At 44.8% G+C, this 25,162-nt stretch overlaps 1 protein-coding gene across 2 annotated transcripts in view; it reads left to right on the forward strand.

Annotated features, from left to right (window-relative positions):
- Positions 1–25,162, forward strand: part of LOC124803036 (little elongation complex subunit 2-like) — a 243,312-nt gene that overhangs the window by 24,915 nt on the left and 193,235 nt on the right. The gene's annotated exons all lie outside the window — the stretch shown is intronic.

The raw sequence follows: 25,162 nt of genomic DNA on the forward strand, positions 1-25,162 counted from the left end.
AAGGCACAGATCTTATGCTCATGCTTCTCTATTAACTTATTTTTTACTTATTTGTGCTACAGAATCTACATTTCCAGGGGAAGATCTCTCGAGAATGCCCACTGGCTTCCCCACTGCAACCCCCCCCCCCCCCCTCCTCGAACGAAAATATTTTGAACAAGTCTCGCATCATAAGCCACTACTCGTAAACCTATGACAAAGCCCACCACACTTCTCACTCAAAGTAAAATGTTAACAATTACTGAAAAAAACTAAATGTCTGCATTGCCTAAGTTCAGTTACTACAGTCTTAACAACTTAAAGAACTAACAATAGTAATATTGAATTTCACTCTGTACAATGATCTAACAGTTGTCATCTTGATTTTCGCTCCGTGCCAAGAAAGCAACTACATCTATTAACATAGCTAAACCACAAGTAATACCAATACCATAAAAACTTCATACAATTTCTTGTGTAAAACCAAAAATTCAGAAAAGGTTGAAGAATAGAACTGATGTGGAAGCATTTGTTCTAGTGTTCAAGGGACCATGATCTCAAAATAATGTGAAGATAATGGTTCACTGCTGTGATGTCAAACCCTGCGTACCACCATCTATGCATCACACTGCGGGTCCGGGGGTTAGAATAGACCCGAGGTATTCCTGCCTGTCGTAAGAGGCAACTAAAGAAGTCTCACACGTTTTGGCTTTTGTGTGTTGGTCCCCTGTAGGGTTTGACCTCCATTCTTACAAATTATTCTGAAGAGGGAGCCAATTGGGGATGGGTGCCCTACATGGTGCATCGTGTCCATTATGCACTTAGACCTCTCACATCCTTCATCGAAGTGGATCTGCACTTCCTCCTGTTTTCCAGCTGTTGGGTGGGGTCACCCTCCTGGGTGCGTTTACCTCCATCCACTGTGCAGTATCGTTTTCTGTGCTGATGTCCTGTCAGGTGGCCTTTGCTGCGGCTGGGTGGCGCCTGTGGGGAGGGCCCCTGTTTGAAGTGGGTGGCATAGGGCAGATGACATGCCATGAAGTGTGGTGGTCAAACACCAGCAGTCTCTAAGTGATCAAGGTCTAACTTCAATGGTAAGAAATATGACCCCAGATTGATCCCCCCTCCCGGCCACACCATAGGAGGAATGTTAGGATAAGGATGGCAACAAAGCTTATTCACCCTGGTACCTCGTATATATGAGAGTTGATGGAGAATCTTTCTTCTCAATGAAACCTCAGTTTTTTTGTGGAACATTTAGACGACAAGTTTGGGGAGGTGGAAGGCTTGTTCGAAATGCGGTAATTGTCGGTCTTGATCAAAACAGCATGCTCTGACAAGTCATGGGCACCACTTGCCTGTGACAAGCTGGGGATCTTTCTGTTTGTCACTCCCCAGAGGAGCTTAAATATTGTCCAGGGTATCACATTTCACAGGGACCTTCTTTTGCATTTTAAACATGAGCTGTGCGCCAATTTAGAGCAGCGGCGTGTCCATTTCGCGCAGCGTGTCCACCAGGGTCCGAGGGATAATCAGGTTGCCACCGATGCCTTCATCTTGGCCTTAGAGGGTGACACATTACTCGAGAAGGTCAAGGTGATGGTCTATCGCTGAGACGTAAAGCCATATATCCCTCCCCCGATGCAGTGCTTTAAGTGCTGGAAGTTCGACCATATGTCTTTCCACTGTACTTCAAGTGTCACCTGTCAGGATTGTGGACGTCCTTCACATCCCAATGCTCCTTGTACCCTGCCTCCCATCTGTGTCAACTGCAGAGAGCACCATTCGCCTTGCTCACCACACTGCAGGATTCTCCTGAAAGAAAGAAAAATAGGGGAATACAACATCCTGGACTGACTGACCTACGCTGAGGCTAAGGGAAAATATGAGATGCTACGTCCTGTGCATGTGACGTAAACCTACGCCGCCGATACAACAAAGGTGCTACCATCTTCCATTCCACCATGTACAGTTGGCTCTCAGAGCTGTCAGACCCCACCTGCCCCCTTGGTGGTGAGGGGCACTTCCCTCCCTGTTGCTCCTGCATAACCTGCTTCAGGAGCAACACCCCTCCAACCATTGGCGACATCAGACCCCACTTCTCAGCCGGAGAAGTGTAAGTCATCTTCGGTTCCTCTTATCAGGAAGGGATCCCTTGGGTCACTCCCTTCCCAGGTTTCTACCAGTGGCAAAGCTGACACCCACCAGTGGCTGAAGAAACCCCAGGTAGCTGGCTGTAGGGCTTCACAGTCCTCCTCAATCCCTGAGACTGAATCAGTGAAGCCCTCCCAGCCGGACAAACCTAAGGAGCAGGGAGAGAAACCTAAAAAGAAAAAGACCCCCAAGAACCAAGGCACTGCGGTGACACCCACGCCACTACTACAAGTTCTGTGTCTAAGGATGAGGTGGAGATTCTGGTGTCCACTGAGAACCTAGATCTCGCTGGGCTCTCAGACACAATGGATGTCGATTGCACGGGTACTCATCTGGTGGCAGCAGGGGACCCTAAGGCATAGACTGCCTCATTGAGTGTTTCATGCCTTCCCAGTCTCACGATCATGTAATCCTCCAGTGGAATTGTGGCAGTTTTTTCCACCACCTGGCTGAGCTATGGCAACTGTTAAACTTTACACCTGCTTTCTGCGTTGCCCTCCTGGAAACCTGGTTCCCGACAATGTGGATCCCTGCCATCCGTGGCTGTAAGGGATGTTACAGGAACTGAAGCGACTATAATAGTGTGTCAGGTGGAATTTGTGTCTATGTCCTGAACTCAGTATGTAGTGAACCTGTGCCCGTTCAAACCCCTGTTGAAACTGTGGTTGTCAGAATAAGGACAATGCGGCAAATAACTGTCTGGAGTATATCTTCCTCCTGATGGTGCAGTACCCCTGAAAGTATTGGCTGCACTGATTGATCAACTTCTTAAACATTTCCTACTTTTGGGAGGTTTTAACGCATGTAACCCCTTGTGGGGTGGCGCCATGCTTATTGACGGAAGTAGGGAAGTCGAAAATTTACTGTCACAACTCGGTCTCTGCTTCTTAAATACAGGTGCCCCCTCACATTTGAGTGTGGCACATGGCACATATTTGGCTATTGATCTCTTTGATTTGCAGTCCTGGCCTTGTCCCATCTATCCACTGGAGAGCACATGACGACCTGTGTGGTAGTGATCACTTCTCCATCTTCGTGTCACTCCCCCGGCATCATGCTCACAGACACCTACCCAGGTGGGCTTTAAACAAGGCAGACTGGGAAGCCTTCTGTCACTGCTGAATCTTCCCCACATGGAGCCATCAATGTTGTTGTAGAGCAGGTCACTAAAACGATCGTTTCTGGGGTGGAAAACGCGATCCCTCGTTCTTTAGGGTGCCCCCAGCTAAAGACAGCCCCTTGGTGGTCACCAGAAGTCACTGAGGCAATTAAAGAGTGTCAGCAAGCTCTACAGCGACAAAAGCGGCAACCTTCCCTAGAGCACATAATAGCCTTTAAGCAGCTCCGTGCCTGTATTCACCAGCTTATAAAACGATGGAAGCAGGAGTTTTTGAAAGGTATGTGTCAACTGTTGGACACCGTAGGTCACCTTCCCAAGTGTGGACGAACAACAGACGTCTTTTTGGGTACCAGACCTCAACAGGTGCCCCTGCCATTAACATCAATGACGAATTATCTAACAACGCAGACGTGATTGCTGAGCACTATGCTCGAGCCTCTGCGTCGGAGAACTACCCCCAGCCTTTCACACCCTCAAATGGCGGATGGAAAGGAAAGTCCTCTCGTTCACTACATGCCACAGTGAACCCAATAACGCCCCATTTACGGAGTGAGAGCTCTTCAGCGCCCTTGCACATTGCCCCTACACAGCTGGGCTGGGTCGTATACACAGTCTGATAATTGAACTTCTCTCTTCTGACTAAAAGCCACATGTCCTCGTCATCTTCAACCTGATCTGGTGCAATGGCGTCTTTCCGTCGCAGTGGCGAGAGAGCTCCATCATTCCGGTGCTCAAACCCGGTCAAACCCCACTTGATGTGGATAGCTACCAGCCCATCAGCCTCACCAAACCTGGAACCACGTGGCCTACTGGCTCCATGTCAGGGCGGCTTCCGCCAGGGTTGCTCTATCACTTATAATCTTGTGTCCCTCGAGTCTGCCATCCGAAAAGCCTTTCCCAGGCGTCAACATCTGGTTGCAGTCTTTTTTGACTTACGTAAAGCATACAACACGACCTGTCTTTGCCACATTGTATGAGTGGGGTTCTCGGAGACCCGCTCCTGATTTTTATCCAAAACTTCCTGTCACTCCATACTTTGCATATCCAATTCAGTGCCTCCTGTAGTTTCTCCTGTATTCGGGAGAATGGCGTTCTGCAGGGCTCTGTATTGAGTGTCTCTCTATTTTTAGTGGCTATTAACGGTCTAGCAGCAGTATTGCCATCAGTCTTGCCTTCTCTGTATGTGGATGACTTCTGCTTTTCGTACTGCTCCTCCAGTACTTGTGTTGCTGAGCGGCACCTACAGGGAGCCATTCACAAGGTGCAGTCATGGGCTCTATCCCACGGCTTCCAGTTTTAAGCTGCGAAGTCGTTTGTCATGCAGTTCTGTCAGCATCTCACCAGTCATGCAGAACCAGATCTTTACCTTAATGATGATCCACTCTCTGTAGTGGAGACACATTGATTCATAGGACTGGTTTTCGAAGCCCGATTGACTTGGCTACCTCACCTTCGTCAGCTTAAGTGGAAGTGCTGGCAGCACCTCAATGCCCTCCACTGCCTGAGCAACACCAACTGGGGTGCAGATTGCTCTACGCTGCTGCAGCTCTACAGAGCCCTTGTTCAATCCCGCCTTGACTATGGGAGTCTGGTTTACGGTTCGGCGGCACCATCACCGTTGTGTTTGCTCGACACAGTGCACCAATGTGGCGTTCGCCTAGTGACAGGAGCTTTTAGAAGAGTCCAGTGACCAGTGTCCTGGTGGAAGCCAGAGTCCGTCCATTGAAGGTTAAGCACGCACAAACTGCTCGCCAGTTACATTGCACACGTTCATAGTTCTCCTGTGCATCTGAATTACCGTCTCCTTTTCCCAACTGTGGCGGTTGATCTCCCACATTGGCGGCCCTGGTCAGTGCTTATGATTGCGGTTTGTGTCTGGTCCCTTCTGCCTGAACAGGAGTCCTTCCCGTTACCACCTCTCCTCGAGGTCCATTCACGCACACCTCCATGGTGTAGACCTAGGCTGCAGATTCTTCTGGACCTTTTGCATGGCCCTAAGGACTCAGTTAACCCTCTAGCTCTCTGCTATCACTTCCTCTCGATTCTCGACATGTACCGGACCATGAAGTGGTTTACACCGATGGCTCGATGGCTGGTGGTTATATGTAGGCTTTGCGTATGTTCGTGGAGGACATATTGAACAACACTCCTTGCCAGATGGCTGCAGGGTTTTCACTGCAGAGCTGGCAGCCATATCTCGTGCACTTGAACACATCTGCTCATGCCCTGGCAAGTCATTTCTCCTATGTACTGACTCTTGAGCAGCCTACAAGCTATCGACCAGTGCTACCTTCAGCATCCTTTGGTAGCATCCATTCAGGAGTCCATCTATGTCCTGGAGTGGCCCCGTCATTCCGTTGTGTTTGTGTGGACCCCAGGACACGTCGGAATCCCAGGCAACGAACTTACCGACAGGCTGGCCAAACAGACTATGTGGAAACCACTTCTGGAGAAGGGCATCTCTGAAACTGGCCTGTGTTCTGTCATTTGCTGCAGGGTTTTTCGGCTTTGGGAGACGGAATGGCATAACAATATGCACAACAAACTGCATGTCATTAAGGAGACTAATAATGTGTGGAAGTCTTCCATGAGGTCCTCTCGCAGAGAATCATTTGTCCTCTGCCGGCTCCGCATTGGCCATACGTGAATAACGCATGGTTACCTCCTCCATCTGGGGACCCACCTCGGTGTTGCTGTTTCGCACAAATGGTGGTCGTCCACCTCTTGCTGGACTGCCCATTATTAGCAGCTCTGTGACAGACTTTTAACTTTCCTAGCACCTTACCTTCAGTGTTGGGCGACAACATCTGAATAGCAACTTTAGTTTTACATTTTATTCGTGAGGGTGGGTTTTATCATTTGATCTAAGTTTAAGCATGTGTTCTTTGCCCCTCTGTGTCCTCAACCCTAGTGCTTTTAGGGTGGAGGTTTTAATGTGCTGCAGAGTGGCTGGCTTCTCCTTTTTATTCTCATGGTCAGCCAGCCATGGTAATCTGCTCTCTTGTTATATCTCTTATACATGTTTTTTTGCGTCTCTTTGTGCTTTTCTTGTCCGATTTTGTCCATTTTAGTGTTTGTTGTCCTTCTGTCATTCTTGTGGTTTTCTCCTCTCTTCCATCTGTGTTTTCTATGTCTCGATCATTTTACTCCCACCCTTGTGGAATTATTTTAATCGGAATGAGGGACTGATGACCTAGCAGTTTGTCCCCCCCCCCCCCCCCCTTTAAACCAACCAACCAACCATCTATGCACTTTTAATTCCTGTCTCAAATGCATGTCATTTCAGTGTACCAGTCAACCTACCTGTGGCAATTGTAGGTGTACAGAACATGATTGATCTCACAAGGGGCTCACAGTTCTTTTGTTAGCTCGTGTATGGCGTACACAGTGCCTCGAGCTATTGTGTCCCATTCTTCCTTCGTGAGCTGTATTTCCTTCACCGTGCCCTTCTCCTCGTCATTGCTCCTTCCCTGCTGCCCCATCCTTCCCCTCTCTCTGTGTTCTTATTCAAGTCAACTGGCTATCCACCTGGTTCCCTGTATTCCTTGATGTTTTGTTCCTGTTGCCTGTTTTTGATTCTTTTTTGTGTTTTTGGTCCCCCCTGGGTGTTTGACTTCCACTTCTAAATTTGTTGTCTTTAGTGTGATCTGTTTGGGCAAGACCTCCTCCCTAGCATCTACGGCGTGGATTCCCCTACTCGCCCTCCTTTGCCGCCACAGCCTCCTCCTGCCTCGCTAGGTCACCAGCATGTATAGCCAGTCTGTGTGGTGGAGCTGTCATGTACCCATGTGGCTGAGCCCCATGACAACACAGGGATCACACTACTGATACCTGAGCTGTTGTCTTCCCATGTATGCCAAGGAGTGATAGCTTGTCATCCTGGAGCATCGGAACTCCTGGCAACAACTGCTGTGATTGACGGCTCTTGCTGGGGCTGGGTGGCATCCATGGGGAGAGCCCCTGATCGGATTGGGTGGTGTCAAGGTGGATGTTTGGCACATGAAGTGTATCAAGCTTAAAAAATCTGGCTGTTCTCAAAACAGTTGTCTCTTCAGGTGGTACCAGCTTATTGAATGCTGCTACGCGTAACCCTGCAGTCTTCCCTTGCTTGGCCCCACCCTGGGAAGAGGGTCAGGTGGGATGAAACATTTTCCTCACTACCGGATCTGTACTAGGACGGACGGGGACACATTCACCACCATAAAGCCATTGTTTTTTGTGGAGAATATTGAGGATGAGTTTGGTGAAGTGAAGTGTCTCAGTAAGATGTGGCTAGTCTCCCTGTTGATCAAAGCTGCTTCTGCCTCCCAGTCCGCAGCTCTTTATGCTTGTGATCATCTTGGCAATGTCCTGGTTGTATATTACACCTCAGTAGTCTCTGAATATGGCCCAGATAGTGATTTTTCTTAGGGACCTCATCCTTCAAACTGATGAATTCGAGGCTAATCTGGAGTGATGCGGCATTCATTTTGTTCGATGTGTGCAGAAGGTTCGTAAAGACAACCACACTGAAACTGGCACTTGTATTCTGGCTTTCAAGGGAGATACTCTCCCCCTTCTCCTGTGGTTTCTCTTTCCCTTTCCTCCCCCCTGGCGGATCTCACTCTTGAAGTGCCCCTCCCTGCCATTCTCAAGATAGGAAGCCTGCAACCTCGGGTCGGATGAGGGACCCATGCTCTGAGGCCCCCAAAGCTGCTCGCTCTCTGTCTGGTCCAGAAATCACTGTCACCTGTTCCCTTCCTGGTAACACCCCCACCCACCCTCCCTCCTAGGGAGGAGGAGAAGAAGAAGAAGAAGAAGAAGAAGAAGAAGAAGAAGCAGTGTAAGTCCAAGGAAGAGTCTTCCCCAGCATATCAGGAGGCTTCACCCCCTCTCTCTCACTCCAAATCAGACCCAATTTTTATGGATGTCATCCGATCCTCTTTGGTGGCGGCCACTGACCCAATGACATGACCTCCTCTCGGCTTCTTTGTATCTAACCTGGACTCTCGCCACAGGGTCAATCCAAATGAAGTGGTCCAATAAAAATTAAGTTGGTTGCTTGCCCATTTTTAAATGTTTTAATTTTTTATATGTGATTACCCTATATTTGAGAATTTCAAAACAGTTTTTTTAAAAAATTTACCTTTTACCTTTACTGAATGGCGGCCAGTTTTCATTTATAAATTGCAACAGTGTTTCAGTTTAGAGATGTTAGCAAAAATATGTTTGCACTGGGTTAAGTTACAACATTGCAATTGACATTATTGTTTTTAGAAAAGTGTCCTCTGTAACATTGTCTATTACACAAAATACCCTAAATTCAAAAATAACCAGTCAAAATGACCTCCAGAGTTTGGTATCCAAATTTTCAAAAGTCCACTTTTTAGGCCCAAAAATAACAAACGAGGAGTGATTTATGAGAGTCTATTTTTTTCCAATAGTTAGATATCATACACTACTAACCTCATATAGAGCAAGAACACTTACAAATGCTTCCTTAATTTTTTATGAATTTTTGAAATTTGAAAATTTTCATTTTTTGTTAAGTTTTGGGTTAGTCATCTCAAGTGGGACTGAATATAAAAATATGACTTTTGCACAGTTTGTACACTATATGATAGCAACACACTGTAAAAATTTCAGCATTGATATCTGACTGTGAACAATCTGATTTTAAGGCTGTTGCCTATTCATGTGTGATATATTGGTGGGATATAATCAATTATTATTGAAGTAAGGTACTGAATTATATACAAAAAGTGGAAACATCACTGACATTAACATTTATATTATTTTGACATACTTAAAATAAATATTTTCAATTAACATCCTTCTAGATGTGACTGTTCCAACATCTGGTGGTGAATGTTCAGAACACTTATTTCTTCAGAGAGCTTCTGTGATATAGAATAAGACCTCCCAGTTGCTGTGATAAGTTCAAGCAATGAAAGTTTCCTTAAAACATTTTTCATTCGTTTTCAACTTTGTCACTAGTATATTTCTTGAATGATGTTCTTGGGCTAGCAGGGTGGTAAAAATGCACAAAAACATCATTGTTTCCCAAACTTATTCTTTCAACCTCTGCAACCACCACTGTCCATCATACACACATGGCACTATGCCATTCAACGTTAAAGACAGAGATGTAATTTTACTGATACAATGATCCTCATAAATTTTGGTTTCTAATGTTACATAGCTTAGAAGTAAGTTTTCTGCAATGCAAAGGAATCTGTAGAAATGCCTTGTCCCTTTTATTGCTGTATAGTTTTCAAATCTGGTTTGAAGTGTTGTTTTCATATGCAGAACGTCTTCTTCTTTCTTGATCGGAAAATAGGTAATGCCTTTAATATTATCCTTGCAAAAGACGTACATGTCCTGTACTGTGAGAATTTGGTCAGTGGTTGGTCTTTGTAGGCTGGCTTTACTTACTTCACATTTTGTTGTACCTCCTACTCCCCTCATACGCATTTTTACCACGGCAAGATGCAAAAAAGTGCCAGTCAACCTCCAACCCAGTCTACTTTGTGGTTGCACAGATTTGAAAAATTATTTTTGTTCTTATACTGACTACCACTTCCATCTAAATAGTACCGGGTGATCAAAAAGACAGTATAAATTTGAAAACTGAATAAATCACGGAATAATGTAGACAGAGAGGTAAAAATTGACACACATGCTTGGAATGACATGGGGTTTTATTAGAACCAAAAAATACAAAAGTTCAAAAAATGTCCGACAGATGGCGCTTCATCTGATCAGAATAGCAATAATTAGCATAACACAGTAAGACAAAGCAAAGATGATGTTCTTTACAGGAAATGCTCAATATGTCCACCATCATTCCTCAACAGTAGCTGTAGTCGAGGAATAATGTTGTGAACAGCACTGTGAAGCATGTCCGGAGTTATGGTGAGGCATTGGTGTCGGAAGTTGTCTTTCAGCATCCCTAGAGATGTCGGTTGATTTTGCGACTTCTGGTAACACCAAAGCCAATAATCGCACTGAGGTCTGGGGACCCGGGAGGCCAAGCATGACGAAAGTGGCGGCTGAGCACACGAACATCACCAAACGACGCGCGCAAGAGATCTTTCAAGCGACTAGCAATATGGGGTGGAGCGCCATCCTGCATACACATTGTACGTTCCAGCAGGTGTTTATCAGCCAGGCTGGGGATGATGCGATTCTGTAACATATCGGCGTACCTCTCACCCGTCACGGTAGCAGTTTTGCTGTCCAGCGCTATCTGTCGGACATTTTGTCAACTTTTTTTTCTCCCACCTAATAAAACCCCATGTCATTCCAACCATGTGCGTCAATTTTTACCTCTCTATCTACTTATTCCGTGGTTTATTAAGTTTTCAAATTTATACTGACTTTTTGATCAACTGGTATCTCAGCTTCTCAACCTTGGGAAAAATTTTCTTTCATGTAATTTATTACGTACTTTTGAAGCACATGTACAGCCAAAGTGTTGTGCTCCAAGTAGTCATTTCGAATGCAAATTGAAGAACTGCGAACTTCATCTCTCTCATTTTTAAAGTAGAGAATAAATGGACGCACTGTTGCCTGGTCATTGACCCAGTGGTACCCTTGTATTGCATCCTGAATCACAAATGTAAAATTTTCTGCAAAATCAGCTAGCACTATGCATTCAGTTTCATGAACTTGTGCATTTTTGTCCTTCAAAAACTTACTTTGGATTTTAGAAACATAGTGGTGACTTTTGAGTTTTTGTAAGTTATCAATTGAAGAGCCCAAGGACTCTTCTTGAGATTCAACCGCTGTTACCATTTCTGCCGTGTCAGTTGTGACCCACTGTTTGAAGGTAACACTGTCTGGCATTTCCTCATCATATTCGTGAAACAATTCAGTAACGGTTTCCTTACCAGGGCATTTATTACGCAAACTCATCATGCAGTCATAACTGTTAGTGTCACAGACCATTAAATCTAGTAACTCTTTGTAGTTAAGATCACTAAGTTTTGCACCCGCAATCACCAGTTTAACATTTTGATGATATAAACAAACACATACGTAGTGTGTCCCTGAGGATCCAGCCAAAATACACCACTTAGGGTGGAGGTCACAAAATTTTGACCTTCCAATTTTGCATTCAGGATGAGAATTTTTGAAAGCTACATAAAGTTCATTTAAATTTGACAGCACTAGTCGTTTCTGCTTTGTTACTTTAACTCCATTTAAAACAACTCTTTTGCTATCTTTGCAGCCTGGGCACATTCTACTGTTCTCGTCATTACTCCTTTCCTCTTTCCTAAAGCTGGAAGAATGCCTTGCTCTTTCACTAATTTTCGGGTTAGTTTAACCAAACAATGAGAAACGTTGAATTCATGAACTATTTTTTCTCTTGACCATGAGTCAGGGAGCAAACTTAAAATTTTAACTTTTTCCTCTTTAGATGTCATTGAAATTTAATTTCTCTGTTAAGCTCAAATATTCAATGCCAGATGATGCTGGTGGTATGTTCTCTTCTTTTTTAGAAATAATGTTGGTATTTGTATTATTAAAGCATGATTCCATGTCTTTTCTCGTTTTGTCTGAAATTTGTTGTACCTTATTTTCAATAGCTGCTTTTCTTTTTCTGCTACTTAATTTTATTATTTTTGAAGCAGGAGATATGTCTAACTTAGAACAAGCAAAATCCAACATGCTAACAGTTTCCTCATTAGGAATATAAATGTCACTAACAAGGTTATATGATTCTGGTTCTGGATTCACAACAAATATTTTTGACTAACAATTTGGGCACAGGGAATTTCCAGCAATCACATTATGTTTCACTTGGGAAGCTGTTTCACTCTCACATAACAAGGACAAATGTTCAATTTTTTCCCCTCAGACCTTTAGTAATGGGCTTTTTAAGAACTTTAAGTGGATCACAGCACTTTCTTCCAAAATGTGGTTGTACTTCAGAATATATTTCTTCTGATGTTACAGAAGAACTTGCTCGAAATTTAATCAAAGTTTGTCTAACTACATCAAAGTCCTTGACATTTTTCAAGTTTTTTAAAACTGAACCGTAAACTGTTTTGTGACACACTTCACTTGCTATGTGTCCAACAGAGCACTGTTCATCCATGTTATTACATTCCAGTTAATCTCTCTAAAAATCTCTCAAAATTAATTACAAATTACACACAGAACAATGCACATTAACACATTCTACACTCTCGATGAAGTATGTACATCCACTCTAACAGAGATTTCAGAACAAACTGACTACAACAATGCCACACCCAGCAATAATGTACTTTTACAATGCCATATCCAGCTATAATTTACTTCTTTATTGACAATAAACCTAAATGTAATTGGGCATTCTTATTACCATAAAACAAAAGCAAAAGCTCCTATTGTTTAATACTTCATTATTAAAAATAATTAAACTAAATGAATACTGGGTGATGGTGTTAACTTAACATATGCCACAATTAAATTTTATTACAATGAAATAATAAACCATTTAAATAGGCAATATCGATAAGATTAGTTGTAGAGTAATGTGAATTATCTCCTCATTTTCAAAAATTCATATCTTTGTTCACAGTCAGATAACAATGTTGAAATTTTTACAGTACATTGCTATCACATAGGTGTACAAACTGCGCAAAAATCATATTTTTATATTCAGTCCCATCTGAGCTAACTTACCCCAAACTTTACAAAAAATGAAAATTTTGAAATTTCAAAAATTCATATAAAATTAAGGCAACATTTGTAAGTGTTCTTGCTCTATATGAGGCTAGTAGTGTATGAAAATAGACTCTCAGAAATCACTCCTTGTTTGTTGTTTTTGGGCCTAAAAAGTGGACTTTTGAAAATTTGGATACCAAGCTTTGGAGGTCATTTTGACTGGTTATTTTTGAATTTAGGGTATTTTGTGTAATAGACAATGTTGTAGAGGATACTTTTCTAAAAACAGTCATGTCAATTGCAATGTTGTAACTTAACACAGTGCAGAGAGATTCAAATTTTCACTAATGTCTCCAGACTGAAAAATCGTTGCGCGCCTGCAAATAAAAATGGCTGCCATCCAGTAAAGGCGCAAGATAATTATTTTAAAAGTCTATCACACATTAAAAAATTAAAATATTTAAAAATGGTCAAACAACCATCACTGGACCACTTCATATGGATTGACCCAATCTGTTGAGAGTTTCAGTATGCAGATTGAATTTTGTTTTGAAATTTGGCACAATAATTTTCAGCACACTCGATCTGTCCTACGATATCTTTACCATCTACAGCACCTTCCTTTTCTCGAAAATGTGTACCTTATGGTTTCACCATGAAGCAGTGTTTTAAGAACTGGGGTATTTTTTCAACAAGTTCTTCAAATGCTTCAGAGGCAGTGTTTTTCTTCAGAACTTTCTCAATTTTTCGATCAATGATTTTCTCAGCTTTCCAAACAAACCACGTCATTTGTATTATCTGTTAAGGAATTAAGCTGACTGAGCAGATTCCTGATACCACAACTACCACTAGATGCAGATTTCATTTTTGGGATTGCATGTAAATGTAGTGATTTGTTGTAATGATGTATTTGTAATCTCCTTCTTATACAAAGCAGAATTAATGGAAATAAACAATGTAGCACCATAAAGATCCATGGTATGCTCATACATAGACACAACACTGATTAATCAGAACAGGGAACAATTCTATCATTCCCCTGACACCACGAGGCAGACAGGCCTCATGTTTTGCATTCTGCAGAGCCAGTTGGCCTTTATATAGGTCTGTTGTGCATTTCGACACCTCTCCCGCAGATTGCATTGAGACAGTCATGCAAGAAGTCTCTGACACAATTCTTCATGCTGCTGGCACTGTAATACCTGTCCCCATCATCGTTGACCAGTACCTTGGTGGACCTCAGACATAGCAGTCGCTATCCAGAATCACCGATGGCTGCTGCAATGATTTAAATGCCACCCTTCACTCACTAACGGTTGGTTTGTGGGGGGGGGGGGGGGGGGGGGGGTTGAAGGGACCAGACTGCAAAGACCATCGGTGCCTGTTTCCATGACCATGAGACACCCACAAGAAATAAAAACAGGCAATGGAGATGACAAGGAACTACACAGAACAAGAAATACACAGACAAAGACCAGACAAAAGGAAATAAAAGCTTATAGGGTTACAGTGGTTGGTGAACCGTGGAAACAAAAAAAGGAAAAGCCAACCACCAAGAGACACACTAAAAACCCCAATCCAAAATTGTAGGCCAAAGGCCAGACACAACACTAAAAAGAGGCAAACCCTCCTATCAAGCGATAAAAGCTCCCCTGCTCGAATAAAACTCAAAACTATGCCTGTCATTGCAGCACCATCCGATAAAAGGGCAGTAAGTGTGTCAGGCAGCGCAAACGTCTGCCTGAGTGCAGTTAAAAGCGGACAGTCCAACAAAATGTGGACCACTGTCAATGCTGAACCACAGCGACAGAGAGGTGGGTCCTTGTGGCGCAATAAAAAACCATGCGTTATCCAGGTGTGGCCAATGCACAGCCAGCAGAGTACAACAGAGTCCTTGCGAGAGACCCGCAAGGAGAAGTGCCACACACCTTTAGTCTTCGTGACAACTCGAAGTTTGTTGGGTGAAGGCAGGATGCGCCATTCATTACCCCAAGTACTAAGGACCTTCTGCCACAAAACTGACTGGAGATCACACTCCACAAGGCCAATCACCAAGGCTATGCACCGACAACCTGTTTGGCCAGCGTGTCAACACGTTCATTACCTGGGACTTCCGACATGACCTGGGGTCCACACAGAGACCACGGAGTGCCCGCAATGGGCAGGAGTGTGGAGGGGCTCCTGGATAGTTATCACCAGATGAAAGTGAGGAAAACACTGCTCGATAACTTGTCAACTGCTCAGGGAGTCACTACAAATAATGAAGGACTCACCTGAGCAGGATCGGATATACTGTAGGGCTCGAGAGATGGCGACGAGCTCTACAGTTAAAACACTGCAGTCATCCAGCAACGAGCGTTGTTCAGATTGTTCCCCAAGAGTAAAAGCATACCCAACTTGACCAGCAACCATCGAACCATTGGTATAGACTACAGCAGAGCCGGGAAATGTGGCAAGGATGGAAAGAAAGCATCAGCGGAGGGCCACAGGAGGGACTGAGTCTTTTGGGGCTTGTGCCAAATCCAGCCAAAGGCATGGGTGGGGCACACACCACGGAGGTATATGTAGATGGCCCCAGAAAAGAGACGGGAGAGGGAAAAACTCAAGCCCATAGAGAAGGGTCCGGACGTGAAAAGCAATCGTACACCCTGACCGGGGCCGCCATTTGGGAAGATGGATGACCGAGTTGGGGAACAGGAGATGGTAATTGGGATGCCCGGCCAAGCTACAAACATGTGCAGCATAAGTGGCCAGTAGCTGTTGGCACCGTATCCACAATGGAGGGACACCAACCTCCACAAGTATGCTGTTTACAGGGCTTGTGAGGAAAGCTCCAGTTGCGAATTGGATTCTGCAGTGAAGGATGGGGTCAAGCAACCGCAATGCGGAAGGTGATGCCGAACCGTAAACCAGGCTCCCGTCATCTAAATGGGACTGAATCAACGTCTGATATAGTCGTAGAAGGGTACACCAATTGGCACCCCAGCTGATTTGACTCAAGCAACAAAGAGTGTTAAGATGCCACCAGCACGTTTGTTTAAGCTGCCGAATATGAGGGAGCCAAGTCAGCTGGGGATCAAAAAGCAATCCCAAAAAATGATACGTCTCCACCACAGCAAGAGGTTCACCGTCAAGATAAAGCTGTGGCTTAGGGTGAACAGTGCAACGCCAGCAGAAATGCATGACGCAAGTCTTGGCGGCTGAAAACTGGAAGCCGTGCGCTACTGCCCAAGACTGTGCCTTATGGATAGCGCCCTGCAGCTGCCGTTCAGCAACTGTAATACAGACAAAAGTCACCAGTATACAAGGAAGATGATACAGACGTTCCCACTGCTGCAGAGCGAGCCAATTGGTAGCAACTAAAAAGAGGCAGATACTCAAGACAGATTCTTGCAAGACCCCATTCTCCTGGACTCGGGAGGAACTATGGGAATGGCCCTTATGGAACCCACTCTGAGACAGAGCCAGAAGGCCCTGAGACTCAAGTAGCCAACTCAATCTCTGGCTCACCATGCATTCGAGCAACTTGCAAAGAATGTTGGTGAGGCTAATGTGGCAGTAGCTGTCCACCTCCAGGGGTTCTTTCTAGGCTTCAACACTGGAACACAGGAACTCACCCCCAACCCAGATATGGTTGAAAAGGTCTAGGAGGCGTTGCTGGCAGTTCACCGAGAGGTGTTTCAGCATCTGATAGTGGATGCGATCTGGCCCGGGAGCCGTATCAGGGCAAGCGGCTAGGGCATTTTCGAATTCCCACCCACTGAAAGGAGCAGTGTAAGATTCGGGATGGAATGAAAGGCTCCGACATTCCAACTGCTCTTTCAGGGAGCGGAAGGCGAGTGGGTTATTCGTAGAAGCGGAACTCTGATCAAAATGCTCTGCAAAGAGTTCTGCAATCGTGTCTGGTTCTGCAATCGTGTCTGGTTCAGTACAGACTACTCCATTCAGGGAAAGCCCAGGGATGCTGATGGGGCTCTGAAATCCATAGAGCTGCCAAATCGTGGTCCAAACCTGCGATGGGGAGGTACGGATGCTAATGGTGGAGACATACCTTTTCCAGCACTCTACATCTACATCCATACTCCGCAAGCCACCTGACGGTGTGTGGCGGAGGCTACCTTGAGTACCTCTATCGGTTCTCCCTTCTATTCCAGTCTCGTATTATTCATGGAAAGAACGACTGTCGTTATGCCTCTGTGTGGGCTCTAATCTCTCTGATTTTATCCTCATGGTCTCTTCGCGAGATATACTGCTTGACTCCTCGGTGAAGGTATGTTCTCAAAGCTTCAAGAAAAGCCCATACCAAGCTACTGAGAGTCTCTCCTCCAGAGTCTTCCACTGCAGTTTATCTATCGTCTCTGTAACGCTTTCGCGATTATTAAATGATCCTGTAACGAAGCGCGCTGCTCTCCGTTGGATCTTCTCTATCTCTTCTATCAACCCTATCTGGTACGGATCCCACACTGCTGAGCAGTATTCAAGCAGTGGGCGAACAAGCGTACTGTAACCTACTTCTTTGTTTTCGGATTGCATTTCCTTAGGATTCTTCCAATGAATCTCTGTCTGGCATCTGCTTTACCAACGATCAACTTTATATGATCATTCCATTTTAAATCACTCCTAATGCGTACTCCCAGATAATGTATGGAATTAACTGTTCCAGTTGCTGACCTGCTATTTTGTAGCTAAATGATAAGGGATCTTTCTTTCTATGTATTCACAGCTCATTACACTTGTCTACATTGAGATTCAATTGCCATTCCCTGCATCATGCGTCAGTTCGCTGCAGATCCTCCTGCATTTCAGTACAATTTTCCATTGTTACAACTTCTCGATATACCACAGCATCATCGCAAAAAGCCTCAGTGAACTTCCGATGTCATCCACAAGGTCATTTATGTATATTGTGAACAGCAACGGTCCTACAACACTCCCCTGCAACACACCTGAAATCACTCTTACTTCGGAAGACTTCTCTCCATTGAGAATGATTTGCTGTGTTCTGTTATCTAGGAACTCTTCAATCCAATCACACAATTGGTCTGATAGTCCGTATGCTCTTACTTTGCTCATTAAACGACTGTGGGGAACTGTATCGAACGCCTTGCAGAAGTCAAGAAACGCGGCATCTAGCTGGGAACCCATGTCTATGGCCCTCTGAGTCTTGTGGACGAATAGCGCGAGCTGGGTTTCACATGATCGTCGTCTTCGAAACCCATGCTGATTCTTACAGAGTAGATTTCTAGTCTCCAGAAAAGTCATTATACTCTAACATAATACGTGTTCCAAAATTCTACAACTGATCAACGTTAGAGATATAGGTCTATAGTTCTGCACATCTGTTCGACATCCCTTCTTAAAAACGGGGATGACCTGTGCCCTTTTCCAATCCTTTGGAACGCTACACTCTTCTAGAGACCTACGGTACACCGCTGCAAGAAGGGGGGCAAGTTCCTTCGCGTACTCTGTGTAAAATCGAACTGGTATCCCATCAGGTCCAGCGGCCTTTCCCCTTTTTAGCGATTTTAATTCTTTCTCTATCCCTCTGTCGTCTATTTCGGCATCTACCATTTTGTCATCTGTGCGACAATCTAGAGAAGGAAATACAGTGCAGTCTTCCTCTGTGAAACAGCTTTGGAAAAAGACATTTAGTATTTCGGCCTTTAGTCTGTCATCCTCTGTTTCAGTACCATTTTGGTCACAGAGTGTCTGGACATTTTGTTTTGATCCACCTACCACTTTGACATAAGACCAAAATTTCTTAGGATTTTCTGCCAAGTCAGTACATAGGACTTTACTTTCGAATTCATTGAATGCCTTTTGAATTCATTGAACGCCTCTCACATAGCCCTCCTCATACTACATTTCGCTTCACGTAATTTTTGTTTTTCTGCATGGCTTCGGCTATGTTTTATGTTTGCTGTGAAGTTCCCTTTGCTTCCACAGCGAGTTTTCTAACTCAGTTGTTGTACCAAGGTGGCTCTTTTCCATCTCTTACGATCTTGCTTGGCACATACTCATTTAACGCATATTGTACGATTGTTTTAAACTTTGTCCACTGATCCTCAACACTATCTGTACTTGAGACAAAACTTTTGTGTTGAGCTGTCAGGTACTCTGAAATCTGCTTTTTGTCACTTTTGCTAAATAGAAAGATCTTCCTACCTTTCTTAATATTTCTATTTACGGCTGAAATCATCGATGCAGTAGCCGCTTTATCATCGCTGATTCCCTGTTCTGCGCTAACTGTTTCAAATAGTTCGGGTCTGTTTGTCACCAGAAGGTCTAATATGTTATTGCCACAAGTCGGTTCTCTGTTTAACTGCTCAAGGTAGTTTTCAGATAAAGCACTTAAAAAAATTTCACTGGATTCTTTGTCCCTGCCACCCGTTATGAACATTTGAGTCTCCCAGTCTATATCCGGCAAATTAAAATCTCCACCCTGAACTATAACATGGTGGGGAAATCTACTCTAAATATTTACCAAATTATCCTTCAGGTGCTCAGCCACAGCAGCTGCTGAGCCTGCTTTAACCGTGACCTTCACCCAAATTATTTCACATTTCCGATGACGAATAAGTCGGCAGGCTCGGGCATGGAGCCGTTTAAAGGCGATGAGTTGTTCCAATGATGGGTGCCGCTTTTAATGCTGGAGGCTCTGCCTGCGATCTATAATCGCCTCAGTGATCTTGGGGCACAGTCCTCCGCGGAGGGGACCCGGAAGAACAGGGAATTGCAGATTCCACGGAAGAAACGATGCCAGTGGTGATCGTGTGAACCACCACATCAATGGTGTCATGAGAAAGAGGCTCTATAGTGGCAATGGGGCGACGACAGTGACTCAGCCTGTTGCCACCAAGCCACCCCACAAAGGGTTATGGGCGTTAAAATCGCCCAGTAATAGAAAAGGTGGCGGCAGTTGGGCTATCAGTGTAGCCAATACATGCTGTGGGATATCACCATCCAGTGGAAGGTAAAGACTGCAGACGGTAACAGCCTCAGGCGTCCACACCCGAACAGCGACAGCCTCTAAAGGTGTTTGAAGAGGTACACACTCACAGTAAAGAGAGGTAAGGACGTAGATGCTGACACCACCAGATACCCTCTCATAAGCTTCCTTATTCTTATAATAACCTCGATAGCCACGGAGGGTGGGGGTTTGCATCGCCGGAAACCAAATTTCCTGTAGAGCAATGCAGAATAAAGGGTGAAGGCTGATGAGTTGTCAGAGCTCAGTAAGGTGGTGGAAAAAACTGCTGCAATTTCACTGAAGAATGACATTGTCCGTGGCCGAAAAAGGTGTGAAGGGACCGAGGAGACACTGGGTCACCTGCTGCCACCGATTGAGTACGTGTGCGTTCGACATCCATGGTGTCTGAGGGTCCGGCTAGGTCTAGGTCCTCAGCGGACTCCAGAGTCTCCGCCTCAACCTCAGATACAGAGCTTGTAGGGAGCGGTGGTACAGGTACCACTGCAAGGTCTGTATTCTTGGGTGCTGCCTTCTTTTTTTGTTTCTCTCGCTGTTTCTTGGCAGGGCTTCACCGGGTCAGTTTCAGGAACGGAGGCGGACTGCGAAGCCCTACGACCAGCTACATGTGGTTGCTTCAGCCACTGGCAGGGTGTCCCCAGGAAGGGAGTGACCCAAGGGACCTCTTCCTGGCGGGAGGATCCAAAGAAGACTTACACTTATCCTGCTGGGAAGTGGGGACTGATGTCCCCAATGGTTGGGGGGGGGGGGGGATGTTCCTGAAGCAGGTGGTGCAGGAGTAACAGGGAGGGAAATGCCCCCCACCATCAAGCGGGCAGGTGTAGTCTTACGGCTCTGAGTGCTGGCTGGAATTGGGGCAACGGATGGGGCTACAACTGTTCTTGTAGCAGCGGAGTATGAGGAGGTCATAGCCACAGGATGTAGGCGCTCATACTTACACTTAGCATCAGTGTAGGTCAGGAGGTCAAGGGTCTTATATTCCATGATCTTCCACTCTTTCTGTAAAGTCCTGCGAACAAGGAGGAGGAGGACAAGTTTATGATGCTCTCCGCAGTTGACACAGATGGGAGGCAGGGCAAATGGAGTATTGGGACGTGACGGGCTGGAAACACAGCGGGAAGACATATGGCCAAACTTCCAGCACTTAAAGTACTGCATCGGGGAGGGATAAAGGGCTTGATGTGACAGCAGTAGACCATCACCTTGACCTTCTCACGCAATGTATCGCCCTGGAAGGCCAAGATGAAGGCACCGGTGGCAACGTGATTATCCCTCGGACCCCGGTGGACATGCCAGACGAAATGAACACCGCGCCGCTCTAAATTGGCATGCAGCTAGCCATCAGACTGCAAAAGAAGGTCCCTGAGGAATGTAATACACTGGGCCATTTTTTAAACTCTTATGGGGCGTGATCATATTTAAACTGTTACGGGGCATAATGGTAACGAAAACATCCCCCAACTTGTCATAAGCGAGGAATGGCCGAGACTGGGCAGAGGGTGCTGATTTTATCAGAACTGACCCAGAGCGCATTTTGGACAAGCCCTCCACCTCCCCAAACTTGTCCTTTAAATGCTCTACAAAGAACCGAAGATTCATCGTCATGAAAGACTCCCCATCAGCTCTCGTCAAACTGGGTACCAGGGCGAATAAGTCTCACTACCATCCTTAGCCTTTTGCTCGTCCCAAGGTGTGGCCAGGGAGGGGAACGATTTGGGATCACACTTCTGCGCATTTAAGTGAGCCCTAGAATCCTTACACACTCTTGGTGGCTGGCCACCAGCAAGAGATGATGTACCACGCTTCATTGCGGGTCATCCTCCCTGATGCCACCCACTCCGACCAAGGACCCTCTCCACCAAGGGCACCACCCAGCCTCAGCAAGGGCCACCTGGCCGGATGGCCATTGCCGGGAGTCCCGATGCCCCAGGGAGATAGGCATCTACTCCTTGGCATACGTGGAGAGTTAACGGTGCAGGCATCAGCAGAGCCTACAGATGCCTGCACCATCAGGGGGCTACAACCAACAGGGTGCATGGCGGCCGTACCACAGCGGACTGGCTACTGTGCTGGATATCAGGTGCAAAGAAGTCCATGGTCATCGTCGGTGCAGAAAGCGACACTGCATAGTGCATGGGGTAAACTGCACCCAGGAATATATCCTCGCCCAAGCGATCTCTCCTCCTGAAACCAATTGGATTCAGAGATCGATACCAATCAGCAGCCTAAGTAACCACAGGCTGCGGGCTATAGAGCTGCTCGCTCATCCCGATCTTAACTTGTAAAAATCTTTGCAGACTTCAAACACTTCCAGGAGGAGGAGGACAAGTTTATGAGAAATCAAAGACTTATCCTGAGCCTTTGTTTCTGGACTAATGATGCAGGTAACTGCGATTGAAGACATAAACATGATTTGCTATCATTGTCTTCCTCGCCAGGGTGGTTATGCAGTGTAGTTGTAATGGTTACTACTGCCACCTCCCTCAGCATTGTGACTTCTGGACACATGGTGATGTAAGGAAATAAAATTCTGTGTTGCTTAATATGATGCAGCAACTCCCCAACCTTTCCTCCTCCTCCTCCTCCTCAGGAATTTTAATATGTGTAACACACTGTGGGAGAACTCCACAGACATTTTGGCATGGGCTTCCTCATTGAACAGTTTTGCTTAGTGATTTTCTGCGACAGATTCCCTGGCAATTACAGTGCGCATGGTCAATTTTCAGCCATTGGTCTTATGCTTTACCCACCCAGCGTAAGTTACTGTATTACAGTGTCCATAGTGATCCTTCTGACAGTGATCACTTTCCTGGGTCCTGTCACTCTCATTCCAACCTGGGTTTTCACTTGTGACTTGAATATTTCGACCATACTGTGTCAAAGGTAGGTCAGATGTGTTATGGGTGCCTCCTGCTGCCTGCTGAGTCCCAGGGGATACTTAACTGTCTGCTGGCCATGTCTTTTATCGTGTTTTATTTTTATCTGTATCTTTTTGATCTTTGCTATGCTTTTAGCCTTTCCTCTTTTACGTGATTGACTTCCCCTCCAACAATATAACAGGATATTGTTTATTTCATCACTGTTTCACCCCTGCTTCACATCACCTAAAGCGGTGGCAACATTACCTTTTTAGGGTTTGTTTTGTGAGCAAGGGGTTGGTGACCTAGCCGGCTCCCTTAACCTCTATGCAACCAACCCAACTGTATGATCCTGCAGAGGGCATTTTTGCATTTCACAACCACAGACTGCACTTCATCAATGTGAGATACAGATTTGCCAGTACCAGAGGTTTTTGATACATCACCCGGTTACGACTGAATCGTAGAATATTTCATTTGATAGATAGCAGATGGTACATTCTCCCGAAACCAGACAATGACATATAAAACGTGACGATATAAAGCATCCCCACCTCTCCCGAGAGATGTGGCACTCTAGTTAAGACACCACACACACATTTGGGAGGACTACTGAAATCCCCATCTGGATATCCAAATTTATGTTTACTGTTGTTTCCCAAATTAATTAGCTTAGATCCTGTGATGGATCCTATAAAGAGAAGATGGCCAATTCCCTTTCGTGTCAGGGCTTGTGTTCTGCCTCTAATGACCTCATCAGTAACAGAATGTCAAATCCTTACCTTCCTTCATTGTAAGTTCCCCAGTAGTTACAAAAGAAGCGCGTTTGACATAAACCAGCTGTATAAGAAAGAACTTGGGTCAAATGTTTAACCTGGCCTGTGCATTGTAAATGAAAGTTCCTTAGTTTCTACGTACATCTACGTGTATAATCTACAAGCCTCCTTACAGTGTGTGATGGAGGTACTCCTGTCATTACTATCACCTAGGTAATCTGAATATAAGGTGTATGGTAAGGCAGTGAATCTCTTTAATTTCAATTCTTCAATTGTGTGGCCATAGTGTCTGTAGTTGCTTTATAATTCTTGAGGGTATTTTTGGTCTGTTGTTGCAACTACAAAAATGCATGATTTTTTTCGCCAGATGCTTTTCACTTTATTGAGGTAAAGCATCATCAGTGGGCTGTAATTGAGTTATTTACATTTTGATTTGCTTTTTAGAATGAAAAACAGTTCGTTGAGAATAGGTAGATTCATACTTAATGGTGATTTTTCGGCTGATTTCTCGCTTAGATTGGGAAATGCGGTCTGCTAGCACATTTAAATTCACTTTGTCACAAGTCTTGGGGAGCAGACAGGTTGTGCCTACTATGGTTTTAATGTGGTTCTGGCTAGATTTTGGGTGCATGGTACACAGGTCAGTGAGATCTATGTATTTTGAGACAGATATGGCAGACTTCAAAGTTGTGTGAACAGTCCGAAGTGCTTTTTCAATTATCAGTAAGTTTCACAGGGAAGGCTGGCTAAACCAGGTCATTTTGTAAGCCACATTTCTCTGAGTTGTTTAACCCTTTATTCTGTTACTGTATCACTTAACAGCTGTTATTGATGGACACGAAATGTTTATTACATTTTGAGGAGATTTTCTTGCATCTTGAATTGTTACTTTCAGTAGAAAGCTCAAAATTCAAATATTATATATAAGGTGTACAACTTTGCTTCCACCATTTTTCCCCAACATTTGAGGCTTTAATGAAACAAATTGGGTATACATGTATCATTCAAAGTATTTTTCATTGCTGGCAACTACTGTCCCCCATCTTTCGGGCAGTGTACAAATCTTGCGTTGAAAAAATTGTTCATCGTCTGAAGTGATCCACGAATCGATTCAATAGGTGACTTCTTCATGAGATTTGAAGTGTTCGTCAGCCAGGCTGTGCGCCATTGATCTAAACAGGTGATAGTCAGAGGGAGCAATGTCTGGAAAATACAGCGGGTGGGGTAGGACTTCCCATTTTAACGCTTCCAAGTACATTTTGACCTCTTTCACAATGTGGGGTCGAGCATTGTCGTGCTACAAAATCACTTTATCGTGGCTCTTGCTGTATTGCGGCCGTTTGTGTTTCAATTCTCTGCTCAAATGCATTAATTGCATTCGATAACGAGCACCTGTGATTGTTTCATTTGGTTTTAACACCTGATAGTACATGACGCCAAGCGGGTCACACCAAATGCAGATCTTGGAGCCGTAAATATTAGGTTTGGCCATCAATGTGGAAGTATGGGCGAGATATCCCCATGATTGTTTGCATTTAAGGTTATTGTAATGAACCCATTTTTCATCCCCAGTAACAGTATGATGCAGAAATCCCTTCCATTTTTGCCTCTGAAGCAACTGTTCAAGCCGTTCAACGTCTCTTGGTATCAG

The sequence above is a fragment of the Schistocerca piceifrons genome, chromosome 6 (genome assembly GCF_021461385.2).
Source record: "Schistocerca piceifrons isolate TAMUIC-IGC-003096 chromosome 6, iqSchPice1.1, whole genome shotgun sequence".
Classification (NCBI taxonomy): Eukaryota; Metazoa; Arthropoda; class Insecta; order Orthoptera; family Acrididae; genus Schistocerca; species Schistocerca piceifrons.